The 13,195-nt window shown below is 41.5% G+C and overlaps 1 long non-coding RNA gene across 1 annotated transcript in view; it reads right to left on the bottom strand.

Moving 5' to 3' along the window:
* LOC146805406 (uncharacterized) overlaps positions 1 to 12,438 on the bottom strand; it is a 68,921-nt gene extending 56,483 nt beyond the window's left edge. Inside the window, exon 1 of the long non-coding RNA XR_014967457.1 lies at positions 12,312 to 12,438. This is a non-coding gene — a long non-coding RNA (uncharacterized LOC146805406). The remainder of the gene's footprint in view (positions 1 to 12,311) is intronic.
* Between the last annotated feature and the right edge of the window lie 757 nt (positions 12,439 to 13,195).

The raw sequence follows: 13,195 nt of genomic DNA on the forward strand, positions 1-13,195 counted from the left end.
AGAAGAGAGTGGGACACATTAATTATAATCTCAGTTTGGGGGGAGTACTAGGTTCACACTGTCTCTGGGTTTTTATTCACTGTGATGACACAGCTTAAAGTTATGTGCTGGAATGTTGCTGACCGAAATTGTGCACTGAAGCGACGACTGGTCAAGAATGAAGTTGTAGCCTGCAAACCCCTCATCTTATGCTTTACTGAAACTCATATAGCCCAGAAAGATTGGGCATTTTTACAGCAACTAGGCAAAATAAATATTGTATGTACTACACAACAAGTCTCGATATGTGGGGTTGCGATATTAAGCTTTTGGAGATTAGATCTTAAAATTATCCAGACCACATCTGACTCACAGGGCAGGTGGGCTATCGTTCAGGTTACGTTTAATTCTAATACCTATACTATTCGTACAGTCTATGGACCTAATAGGGATTAACTGGAGATATTTTATTTGTTGAATTGTGAGTTGTCTAGTAGGACTGACGAGATGTTACTATTAGATGACTTTAATTGCATTATGAGTTGCATGCAGCATAAAACAAATTGGGTTGCAATTTCACATATGAATGACACTATTCAGACTATCAAGAAGCTAGCCAGAGTACATGTGCTTGTTGCCCTTTGGAGAATCTTACTTTCATCTATTCCTGGCTCTAGGTACTCTTCCGCTCCTCATGGCCATTACTCAATGATTGATATGATCTTTACTGCTCAGGGACTAATTAATAAATCTTAAATTTGTGCTTTCTCCAAAGATCACTTCCGATCATAATCCCTTATTATTAACACTTAGCACAGGGGACCCTATACATGAACTGCGAAGATGAACCTTTCCTAGATCATTATTGCTGGATTCTGAATGAACACTGCTTTTATTGCCTTAAATATTGGCTCTGCTGCCCCACATGTTGTTTTGGATACTTTAAAAGCATATGCCCAGGGGGTTACTGTGCATTGAATTATCCAACCGAATAAAGATTGAAAGGCCAAAATACAGTCTGCATATTCGGGATTACAGAGGTGGGAGCAGAGGCACTCCCAGGCACTCCTGGAAAACATCCCTAATGAATCTAAGATCAGGGCTTAGCTGATAAAGTACGGGTGTACACTATATTTACAAAATGAAGTATGTGTGCACATGCATCACATATAGTAGCCTTGTGTCAGAATGTAGCTGCACCACAACCGGCTGTGCAATGGCCAAATTAAAATATGCAATGTAGGCGTTCCCGTGTTGAAACTTGCATAAAACTGGCACTGTTATGCTTGAGGGTTTTCTCAAAAATGCTGCATCATTGGCACGCGACGCGCTGAGGCTGAAATGCATCAAACTGCCTTTGCATCGGTAACCCGGGGTAGAAAATGGCACATTGGCTGTGTTATATTAAGATAAGGCAGACAGAACAGTGTGGCAAGCTTACCTACACCATGGAGGTGCTCATTTTGGAGCTGGGAGTTGCTAAGAGATGACCACCTACCCCCCGCCCCCTCTCACCACCACGAAGGCTGCGCAGGAGAAGGGACTGCATTTATCAGCGGCGGACTACCCTAATTGATCTCTGAGAGGATAAGGTCATCACATATTACCAGCTCTGGAGAGAGTCCATTTTCCATTCGCTACACCAGATAGTGCCAAGATTCCCGCCACCAACTCCCAGGTTCATCAACATCCCTCCACAGGTCTAGCGAATGTCTGTCCTCCACATGCTGACATCTCGCTCATTCCAGATTACGACAGCCAGAGTGGCTGGAATCATCCAGCCATCTTTCTTTGGCTTCCTACCCTCTGACCTGGATGACATCACTCGCCTAACACCCCACACTCTCCTCTTCCCCAAAACACTAAAACTGCAGGTGGAGACCAATCAAGTGTTCTATGCCATCGCTAGTTTTCCACATGTGTTGGGAGTCATGGATGATACACATGTGCAACTAGTTCCCCCTGCAGCAACGTCCCATCTCTTCAGGAACAAGAAGCACATATACCCATCAATGTCCAGGCCATCGTGGTCCATCAGGGCATTTTCACCAACATGCTGGCCAAATAACCTTAGAGTATGCATGATACATGCTTCTTAAAGCACTCCATCAGAATGGCAGATATGGGAATGGACTACTTGTAGGTAGTCATCAACAATAATAGATCCCTCTTGTAAAACACACACGTATTGTCACACCAATATACTCACCTATTTATTGGGAAACACTCGTAGATTTATCTTCCACATCACTACCTTTACATTAAATAAATCCTCAATATATAAAAAATATACTCAGTACAATGATATGCCCTTAATTAATCTAAAATCTCATCAACATTAGTATTTTAAAACATTGTTCACAGTATACAGATCATCATATCATCTAAAAACACAACCCACTCTACTTGTATCAGAACAATATTGGTCCTTTTCTATTTTCGTGTATTAACAAGATTTCATGATTCATGTAAGGAGAAGCATTCCATTACTAATTATCCCTTGACAATACAAAGCAGAAAATATCACAATATATCAATATAAACTAAAATTATATATCACAAATGATATATCACAAGTTGTCTCAGGAGCAGGAAGCATATGTACTCCATCAATGTCCAGGATATGGTTGACCATCGGGGGATGTTCACCAACGTCCTGGCCAAATACCCCGGGAGTATGCATGACGCATGCTTCTTCAGGCACTCCATCATAAACAAAGGCTTCCACAATGGCTGATGTGCGAATAGCCTACTTCTAGGTAGGAAAATGTCAAGTACCTAACAAACCCACTAACAGTCAGAAATGGATGACCGAATACCCATCTCTATGTCTGTTAAAGCAGATCAAGCCATAAGAATGAGGGGTGTGCCGCACACATGCACCATGCACCTGGCCACATGTGTCAAGCAAACTCCCAACTCACACATGTCAAGACGCCTAAAGCCACTTTGCGTGCCTTTGAATGGTTTTTAGTAGCTGTTTTTAGCAAGTAGTATTCTAGCATAGGTTAGGATAGGTAATAGCATAGGGATATGTTAGTGCAGTTTCAGTGATTTTATAGATTTTAATAGTTAAGTTATTAAGTGGGTGGAGTGTTAATGTTAAGTATATCTAAAAATAAGTATACCAAAAACATAAAAAATATAAAAATACAAAAATATATTTGTTTAGGTTTTAACGATGCTTGCACTTGTCAGACCTGAGCCTGTGATGGAACCAGTAGCACATTAATTAAGAGATGTTGAGAAGTGTGGTTTGTATGTACACATCAATCATGGTCAAGTTTGTCCTATCTGCAAGTCATACAATTTGCTGGCTAATTTTTGTGTTTTTATTTACATGTGAGCCAAGAAACAAAGAGCAAGTGGCAGTCCATGCAGCAACAACCCCAACATAGAAATCAAACCATAGGATGTCCAGACAGAGTCTGTGGGGGATACATGTCATATGACATGTTAAGGAGAGGAGTGTTGCAGTGAGCAGAAGCTGAAAATTGCCATTAGGGAAGTGAAGTGAAGACAAGGCTGGGTAAAGCTGTTATGTATATTTATTAGGTCAAACAGAGAGCCGTCCCTGGAGAGACCAAGGCATAGAAAGCAACTGACAACCTTCAGAACATTCAACACCAGAAACCTCTCAACACTCTAGATGACATATGAGAGTTCCGACAGTCATCTACTTACATGACATCACCACACTTCCCCCCTTTAAATAAAACAACTCTTAAGAAAACATGTTTATAAAAGGAGAACTGAGAAAAGCAAATATTAAGAGTTAAACATAGTCTCGTAGATGTCGAGGTCTAGAACAAAACCTAGTGCTTTTCCTAACACCATCCCCTCCTGAAACATTAGGATTACATTCACTAGTTTTGGAAGCAAAAGATGGATCCTTTGCAATACGAGAAGTGCTCCACCAGTTACCATTCGACAACTTAACAGCATTTTTTCGTACATCAATGATTTGTTGTGACTCAAGAAATTTAGAAAAACCTTTTCTCACTGACACTGGATTTTTGACTCTAACCCAGTCTCCAACGCACAGTGTGTGAGGTTCTTTTCTAGTTGAAGATTGACAAGATTTAGAACAAACTTCACTTGAAGTTTTCCACGCAGAATCCCATAAGCATTTCATGTCACTGCCCTGATGAAAAGATTTAACCATCCAAAAAAGGTACACCTGACAAGATGCTTTCCTGCCTCTCATCAGTTCAAACGGTGACAAGTTGGTTGCAACATGAGGTGAAGTGCGATATGACCAAACAAGATCCTTAATAGCTTGAAAAATACAAACTTTAGATCTGAATGCTGCTTGTACGCATTTCACTACAACCCTATTGAACCTCTCTGTTTTCCCATTACTTTGCGGGTGATATAGAGGAGTTCTGATGTGTTTTATGCCACAGGAACGCAAAAACGAAGTCATTTCATGTGACACAAATTGCACCCCATTGTCAGTGAGAATTTCTTCTGGATACCCTTCTCTGGTGAAAATGGTATTCAAGCAGTTAATAACACTCTTTGAATTTGGTACAGAAATTGGTTCAACTTCCACCCATCTAGATAGATGGTCAATAATAACCAAAAAATATCTTGAGCTGGAAGGGAGAACATGAAATGGACCAAGAAAGTCCATACCAATTTTTTGCCATGCCCTACCAGGAGGAAGAACAGGAGATTCAATGGTACCTTCAAGTATTAACACTTTGTCACTAGTATTGCAACGTGAACAATTGTTTACCATGTTATCAATTTGAGAGTCCATTCTGGGCCACCAGAAATCACTTCTAACTTTCCTTTTTGTAATGGTCGAACCTAGATGACCAGAATGCGCTGCTAGAATAATCTTTTCACGATAGAGACCAGGAGGAATAAGTTTATCACCCCTGACTATTTTACCATTTTCCACTGAAAGTTCATTGTTAACCTTCCAGAATATTTGTAGTTCAGGTGACAAACATTTCTCTTTTGGCCAACCCTTCTTTATTAAAGATGCAACTTCCTTGAGGATAGGATCCTTGTCAATTTGCGTGATCCAATCCTCCTCTGCAAAAGATAAATTGTCCTGACCAATGAGTGCTACAAAACACTCCTCGACTTCACTTTCCCACTCTTGATCATCAAAATCTGAAATAGGAAGTCTCGACAAACAGTCTGCTCTGCAATTTTTCCCTCCAGGAATGTATTCCACAGAAAAACTATATTCAATAAGTTTCGTGGACAAGCGTGCTATACGTGCAGTAGTGCGTTTGACATTTTTTCCAGAAAGAATGTCAACAAGAGGGCGATGGTCAGTTTTCAAGATGAAAGATCTACCCCATACATATGGTTTGAACTTCTCCACACTCCAAACACAAGCTAAGAGTTCTTTCTCAATTACAGAATACTTCCGTTCGACCGGACGTAGAGTCCTGGACGCAAATCCGACTGTGTATTCCTTACCATTAGCATATTGCGAGAGAACAGCTCCTAGACCATACTCAGAAGCATCAACAGTAATGACAGTTTGATTTCCTTCTATGAACGCTTGTAGAGCTGGCGCTTGGACTATATGGTTTTTGATAGTTTGAAAACCATTTTGACATTCATCAGACCACACATAGATTGCTCCTTTCTTAAGCAGTGCTCTAAAACATTCTGTGGTCTTGGCAAAGTCTTTCATAAACTTAGAATAAAACTCACAAAGACCTAAAAATGACATTAGTTGTTCTTTGTTCTCAGGAGGAGGAGCATCTACTATACTTTTTATAAGGCCAGGTCTGGGTTTGATGCCATGTTCAGAGATTATGTGGCCTAAATACTCAATCTCCCTCACTTTGAAAATGCATTTACTCTATTGCAGAGTCACACCTCTATTCGTTAAGACATTGAACACTTGATCAATGACGGCATCATGTTCAGCTTCATTTCGAGTAAAAATGAGAATATCGTCTTGAAATACTACTACATTTGGATTATGTTTGAACATTTCAGTCATTAATCTTTGAAAAACGGCTGCAGCCGATGCAAGACCAAAGGGGAGACGACAAAACTGAAAGACTCCATCTGGAGTCACAAAAGCCGTGAGATGTCGGGACTTAGGATGTAATTCAACTTGATGGTAAGCAGCTTTAAGATCAAGTTTTGTGAACCAGGAAGAGAATCCTACTTTTGTGATAAGATCTTCGATACGCGGAAGAGGAAAGTTGTCAACCCAAATGGCTTCATTAAGGCTTCTCAAATCAACACACATTCTCAAGTCCCCAGATCTCTTTTTGGCTAAAACAATGGGAGAAAGCCAAAGTGTGCACTCGACTTTCTCTATTATGCCTTGTTCACACAAAGATTGTAAATGCTTAGAGAGATCACTTCTAATACTCAAAGGAACATTGCGAAGTTTATGTTTAATTGGTATGGTGCCTTCTTTGATCTTGATGAAATGTTGATAATCGGTAATCTTACCCAAACGATCTTCAAAGATCTTTGCATATTTATTTTCCCAAGAGGAAACTAAGTAGGTATCTGATGTAGAGCTAATATTCTTTACAAGATTACTACGATCTTGATGATCAATGAATACAGGATTTGGCAGACCAGGTTTGATGGTAAGACCAAATTCCGCTTGATGTATAAGACCAAGAACATTTATTCCTCGTTTAGCTACATACACTTTACCATTGATGATTATGTTGAAAACACTGATTTGTGCCCAAAAATAACCTAATAGGTCAATCCTGCTACCCTCAAAAGCTACTGTAAGAATGTCAGGGGGTAATAGACTTTTGTTGAACCAAAACTTAAGATACTTATCTTGTGACACTATGGTAATGCGTGCACCCGTGTCAACAAGAAGTTGAATCTGATTACTATCAATGAGAACTTCAACTTCTGGATCAGGAATATGTTTCGTAACACAATTTTCTGAACAATTCTTGACTACAACAAGATATTCCTGATTGGTAACATTCTCATTGAATTGACCGTCAGAGTCATCAAGCACACATTCAGAATCCTCTAGTATACATCTTACATTGCCTCTTTTACCACCCATACAAACATTTCCAAAATGCCCCATTTTGCCACATTTACTACATTGTCGGTTAATAGCAGGACAATTTTTGAAGGAAGAAACATGTGTGGATGACCCACACCTATAGCAACTTATTTTATAATTAAATTGTCTGTTAGGCATAAATGTTTTTCCACCTCTGTTTGGCATAAAGTTTCTTCCACCCCTAAATGTGGAGGGTCTTCTCATAGAATTCAAAGGAGGAGGAAAAGGTTTAGAATTGACGGCGCCAGAAATAGTAGAATTCGATAATGCAGATTCAAGTTGTTTTGCATCTTCCATAGATCTTTCAATGCTCTTGGCAATATCTATCGCTTCATCAAGAGTGGGATCTTTGCAGGTGAGTAATCTTTGTTGTACTTTTTTACAGTGACAGCGAGCAACAAGTTGATCCCTTACAAGTTGAGATGTAAAATTGTCAAACTCACATTTCGCAGCAAGAACTTTTAACGCAGTAATAAAAGTGTTTATGCTTTCATTTGGTTTCTGCACTCTTGTGAAAAAATTGTACCTATGTACAACAATATTCTTTGTTTTAGCAAAGTATTTATCCAATTGCATTACTGCTATTTCAAACTCGTCAGGATCTTGGTCATCAGATGCTTCAAAGTCAGGTAAATGATCAAAGACGTTTTGACCTTCAACTCCTAAATGGTAGTACATTAAGTTTTTTTTTCTTTCGGGCCTGAATCTCTGTCCATCTATTGCGCCAAGATATGCTTTGAAAGATCTCAACCATAATTTCCATTCAAGCGGAGGTTCTCCAGGTTCTTGTAAAAATGGTGCAGGAGGAGTGACACTCTGCATGTCAATAAAAGTGCTTGAGAAAAAAAAAAATTGAATGAAATAAATGAGAAAAAAAAAATAAAAAATTAAAAGAGATTTTGAAGTGTAAGAATGAATGGAGAATGAATGGTGCTAAGAATGAAACAGAATGTGCGCTTTTTTTTTAGGATGTAAAAATAAAGAGTTAAAAGATTCCACAAGATGGCAGTGTAAGCTTAGATTATAGATACCAAACTGTATTTGCCAATGCTGAGAAAAAAATAAAATAAAATTATGATGACATGTAGAAGCAGTGTATAGAAGTTGCAAGTAATCCTTTGTGCAAAAGCTGTGTGTGTCAGCGAAATTGTAGAAATTGTAGACACACAAGGATTACATGGAACCAGGACAAACAAAAGCTGAGCGTGCCAGCGAATTTATTATTATTGTAAACTGACACGCAGAAGCTGAGCGCATCAGCGCAATATAATATTGAAACTGTCCTTTTGATGAATTTACTCCGTAAATGCTGTGCGCGTCAGCGCGTCTTTCAGTTGCTCTTCTTCTTTTTTTTTTTATTGAAAATGAAACTGACACTCCAATGCTGTGCGCGTCAGCGCGAAACGAGCAAAGCAACTTTACAGCGTACTCTGCGCACCACTGGAAAGAAAAAAAAATTACGTTCCTGGTTGACGTGTACTACGTCACAAAGCTTGCTCACGATGCAGAGAAACAATGGCGGATTCACCAGCCGGAGAATGCAGGATCACGCGCTTGAAAGCTGGAGCGTGAAGATGGCTCGAGCGAGGTACAGCTTGACTGTTGAGCTCAGGTTTGACCGTAATAGTAAATATATTTCAAGCCTCTATTTATACTTCATTACAGTGTGAGCGCCGAAGCGTGCAGGTCCCGGTGTGAGCGCCGAAGTGTGTGGATTCCGGGAAGAAAGTTAAAATTAAAACCCAGGCTTGAGTTATAGAAGGGCACGGCTCTCTGTGTCCGCATCAAAAGAACAATCCAAATGCGCAAATGCCTTGATCATTAGAGAAGATTAAAAAAAAATGTACTCACTGTTGATTTGAAGACAGAAAGTCCATTGAAAACAGTGAGAAAGGCAGTACCTTGGCAAACCGAATTCTTATCAAGGTAATCTTGCATCAAATCTTGTAGTGTATAAATTGATTGTAGTTCCAAATCCCATCTTCTGTCGCCATTGAAGTGAAGACAAGGCTGGGTAAAGCTGTTATGTATATTTATTAGGTCAAACAGAGAGCCGTCCCTGGAGAGACCAAGGCATAGAAAGCAACTGACAACCTTCAGAACATTCAACACCAGAAACCTCTCAACACTCTAGATGACATATGAGAGTTCCGACAGTCATCTACTTACATGACATCACCACAGGAAGTAAGGTAGCATTGAAAGTCCACAAATGGCTAGGATCACCAGGTGGGAAATCACATAGAAGACAGTACAAGTTGACAAATAGACTGGCATGATCATACGCAGAGGTAAAATGAGAAACTAGCCATGTGCCACAGACAATTGTTACCAGGCAGTTCTTCTTTGGAAAGTGTTGCAGTCCACATCTTTGTCCTCTGATGTGCGTGGTGCCTCCCCTGAGGAGGTGTTCTCTATGCTAAAGGCAATGGAGGCACACACACATCAGGGGCTGGAGATGTGGATCCTTTGTCCCCAGCAGCAATTGTCTGTGCCATCAAGGAAGGCAGCACAGGGTTAGAAAGGGCCTCATGGCTTGCTAGCTGGCAACAACTGCAAAAACAACAGTTGATGGACAGAATGCCGAACAATGTCATACATTTACCCCAGTACAGATATCTGGGTCTAAATCCATCGTTTTTTTGCTCACCATGCCATTCCAGTTTGAACCCAGCCTTATGCAAATCAGTCTTGACCCTGTGCCTCATGGGAACAGTCAAACCTGAACTGCCAAGCCAGGTCCTCCCTGGACAGGAAAAAAGCATCCTAGGACCGGTTTCGGGGTTTCACTCCTCTTCAGCCGGGATAGCTTGATTCCAGTGGCATGGAGAGAACGGGACCCACGTCTGGGCATAGCCGTCCCACTTGGGGTGACAAATGCAACAAGCATTTACAATGCAACGGTCTCGGCATTGTTAAAGTTAGAGCTATTGGCATTGCTCATGACATTATTTTTGTTTATGTTTTTGTTTTTAAAACATTTAATAGGCGGCAGGGTGGGATGTAGTATGGTGTATAGTAATCTTCTGGATGTCCTTTAGTGGCGAGTAGTCTGGAAACAGAGTATATAGTGTGGCTGTTCAAAAAGAGGCAGGCAAGGTGCAGAGTAGACTTCTGTAGTACTTTCAGCTTTCTTATCAACTGTGCACTGATCACTGACACCCTATATTAGCAGATGAAATTGTGGCATGCTCCAGACTAGAGAAGAAATGCAAACCACCTGGACTGTTTCCTCAATTGAATTTTATGTTGGTGTTTGCCCATAACTTTGCTGTGCGCGTGGTTTCAGATTGTGGGCTGCGTGCAAGTCACTAACAAAAGCTTTATTTTATGTACAACTCTTACTTCCTGTAAGAAACATACGTGAAGACATTTTTTGGGGCTGAGGAAACACATGCAGGGCAGACACCAGTCATGTGACGTATTTGACTAGGCAATTACCCCTTTTTGCAAGTCTACACTCAATCACAGCACAGAATGACTAGCAATGTCTAAGGCAGGAACTTTGTACATATTTACCTACTGAAATGTTATTGAGCTGCTGTGTTTCTTCCAACGGGTAATCGAGTCCCTCACACAGCCTATGTTGACCAACTAGTTACAGCATAGGTAGGTTTGCTTTTCCATACATTTATAGCGGTCTGGCATAACCTATTTGTGTATGGACTGCGCACAAAGCAACAAGCGTCAGCAGTGGCAAAATGTTAAACGAAACTTAAGACACGTTATTGTGGGGCCGTAATTTATTTCCTCCAACATCCATGTGGCAGATCTAAGCACGATCTGGAATAGATTGATAAGTGTGTAATAGATACAACAGGGGGACCACAGACCCCCCTCGAGTTCTCAAGAAAACGGGAGACTCAATATCGTGCATTACTGAAGAGGTACTCAAATATCAGACAGCTTGTAAGGGTTGATGTAGCAGAACTCGGGGTTTTCAACACTACACTGAAAACGTTTATTGTACACGTTAACTGTTTGCATTGCTTGCAGTGTACTGCAAGGTCCACTTAAAATGCAACTCCGGCTGTATCTTAAACTGTTTGTGACATTAGCCAGAGATGCAGCTATCACTGGACTGGCCTCCTCGTTACCAGCCACATTTCTCAGCTCAGTGTGCGCACACATCATGAAAGCACAAACTGACTCTCAATGGCGCCTTCGCACTCAAGAGGCTCACTTCGGAGATTGTACACCATCCTAAACGGATGCTTTATAAAAATGTAAAGCTTGCGGCAAAAAAACAGGAAAACCGTGAGGTACTGTGGTTTTATGGATATTCCCCTTTCATTCACGATCACCGCGATGGTAACAATCCTAACTTTTCTTATTAATGTTCAGAACAGCGCTGGTTTTAAATGAGATGACGTGTGCAATGGTTTTTAATAACGAGGCACAATACAACCGTGGTGCTGTAAAGGACAGGTAACAGCAGACTTAAGACTTCATAGCACTTTACTTCTCGGGCGGTACTTTATGACAGTCAAATACCGTGGATCGTTCAGCATACACTTCAAGATTTGACGTGCACCTCATCTACACCCGACTCCATTTTAAATCGTATTAAAATCGTGGATGGTAACCTTGTAATAGGTTTACGGTGTTCCTGTCGCTGAACTTGTCTTTCATACACGTTTTTCAAGTTTAAAGCTGTAAATGGTGTGTAACTTTACATTTTAAGATCTGAAACGCACTTTAAATTCTCCTCGGCATCCTTATGCAGTTTGGGAGGACTGCTAACGTGTAAGGGGGCCTGTGATTTGTTCCACCTCAGCCAATTCTAGTGTGCCGCTCAGAATTCCGAAGCTCGGATTGGCTGCGGTGTATTTACATGCCTCTGTCCGTGCAGTCGTCCGAAAGCGTGTCCTTTGCCGCCGCTCAGATTAAAGTGACCTGGCAGCCTGAGTTGGCTGTGTCCATTTCTATCCCATGAGGAGTGTTGATTACGCATATGCTAGGCTTGGCAGCTGCCGCATGTTCTTTAAGGGTACAAAGGAAAAGGAAGGGGAGCGGGAAGTAGGGCTTCCCGAACAACGGGAGGAAGGGGCCGTCGCAAGTAGACAGACAGCAGAGGCAGCAGTTACACGAGGAAGATAGCTCAAAAGGACACACTTTTGTAAAGTTCTGCAACAAACAAAGAAGTAGCACCTATAAACAAGTCAGAGCAACACGCATCGCGCAAAAGTGAAACCGCAATGCAAAAGTATACAGACGGCTCACTTTGCTAAAGCCGAATGGAAAGAGAAAAGCAAATCAATGACCGGTGGCAGACGAGACAAACAAACAAGGAAAATACCTTAGAAATAACGCACAACTGCAAAACAAGATCCTCACAGCCAGAGAACAATCGTCACAGCTAGAGAACAGCAAAACAATGGCGGATGGAAGCTCCGAAACTTTTTCGGATTCGGGGGCGTGTTCCTGCTGTTCTAAAAGGGCGTGGCTAAAAAGTGGAAAGAACAGCAAGGAACACGCCCCCGAATCTGAAAAAGACGGAGCCTATTTGGAGGGACGGCTCTCTCCTCCAATGGCGGGCCTCCGTTTAGGAAGCCAGCCAATGGAGGAGAGGCAAAAAGAGAGGCGGGCTAAGGAGCCACTCTAGGAAACATTAAATCTCGACTTCCAGTTCTGCCTTCGGCAGACCGGTAGTCCTCGACCTAAAAACAACAGTTGATGGACAGAATGCAGAACAATTACATACATTCACCCCAGTACAGAGATCTGGGCCTAAATCCATCATTTTTTTGCTCACCATGCCATTCAAGTTTGAACCCAGACATATGCAAATCATTCTTCACCCTGTGCCTCATGGGAACAGTCCAGCCCGCACTGCCAAGCCAGGTCCTCCCTGGACTGGAAACAAGCATCCTAGGAGCGGTTTCGGGGTTTCACCCCTCTTCAGCCAGGATAGCTTGATTCCAGTGGCATGGAGAGAATGGGACACACGTCTGGGCATACCCGTCCCTCTCGGGGTGACAAATGCAAAAACAACATTTGATGGACTGAATGCAGAACAATGTCATACATTCACCCCAGTACAGAGATCTGGGCCTAAATCCATCGTTTTTTTGCTCACCATGCCATTCCAGTTTTAACCCAGCCATATGCAAATCAGTCTTGACCCTGTGCCTCATGGGAACAGTCCAGCCTGAACTGCCAAGCCAGGTCCTCCCTGGACAG

This window comes from Triturus cristatus, chromosome 8, assembly GCF_964204655.1.
Source record: "Triturus cristatus chromosome 8, aTriCri1.1, whole genome shotgun sequence".
Classification (NCBI taxonomy): domain Eukaryota; kingdom Metazoa; phylum Chordata; class Amphibia; order Caudata; family Salamandridae; genus Triturus; species Triturus cristatus.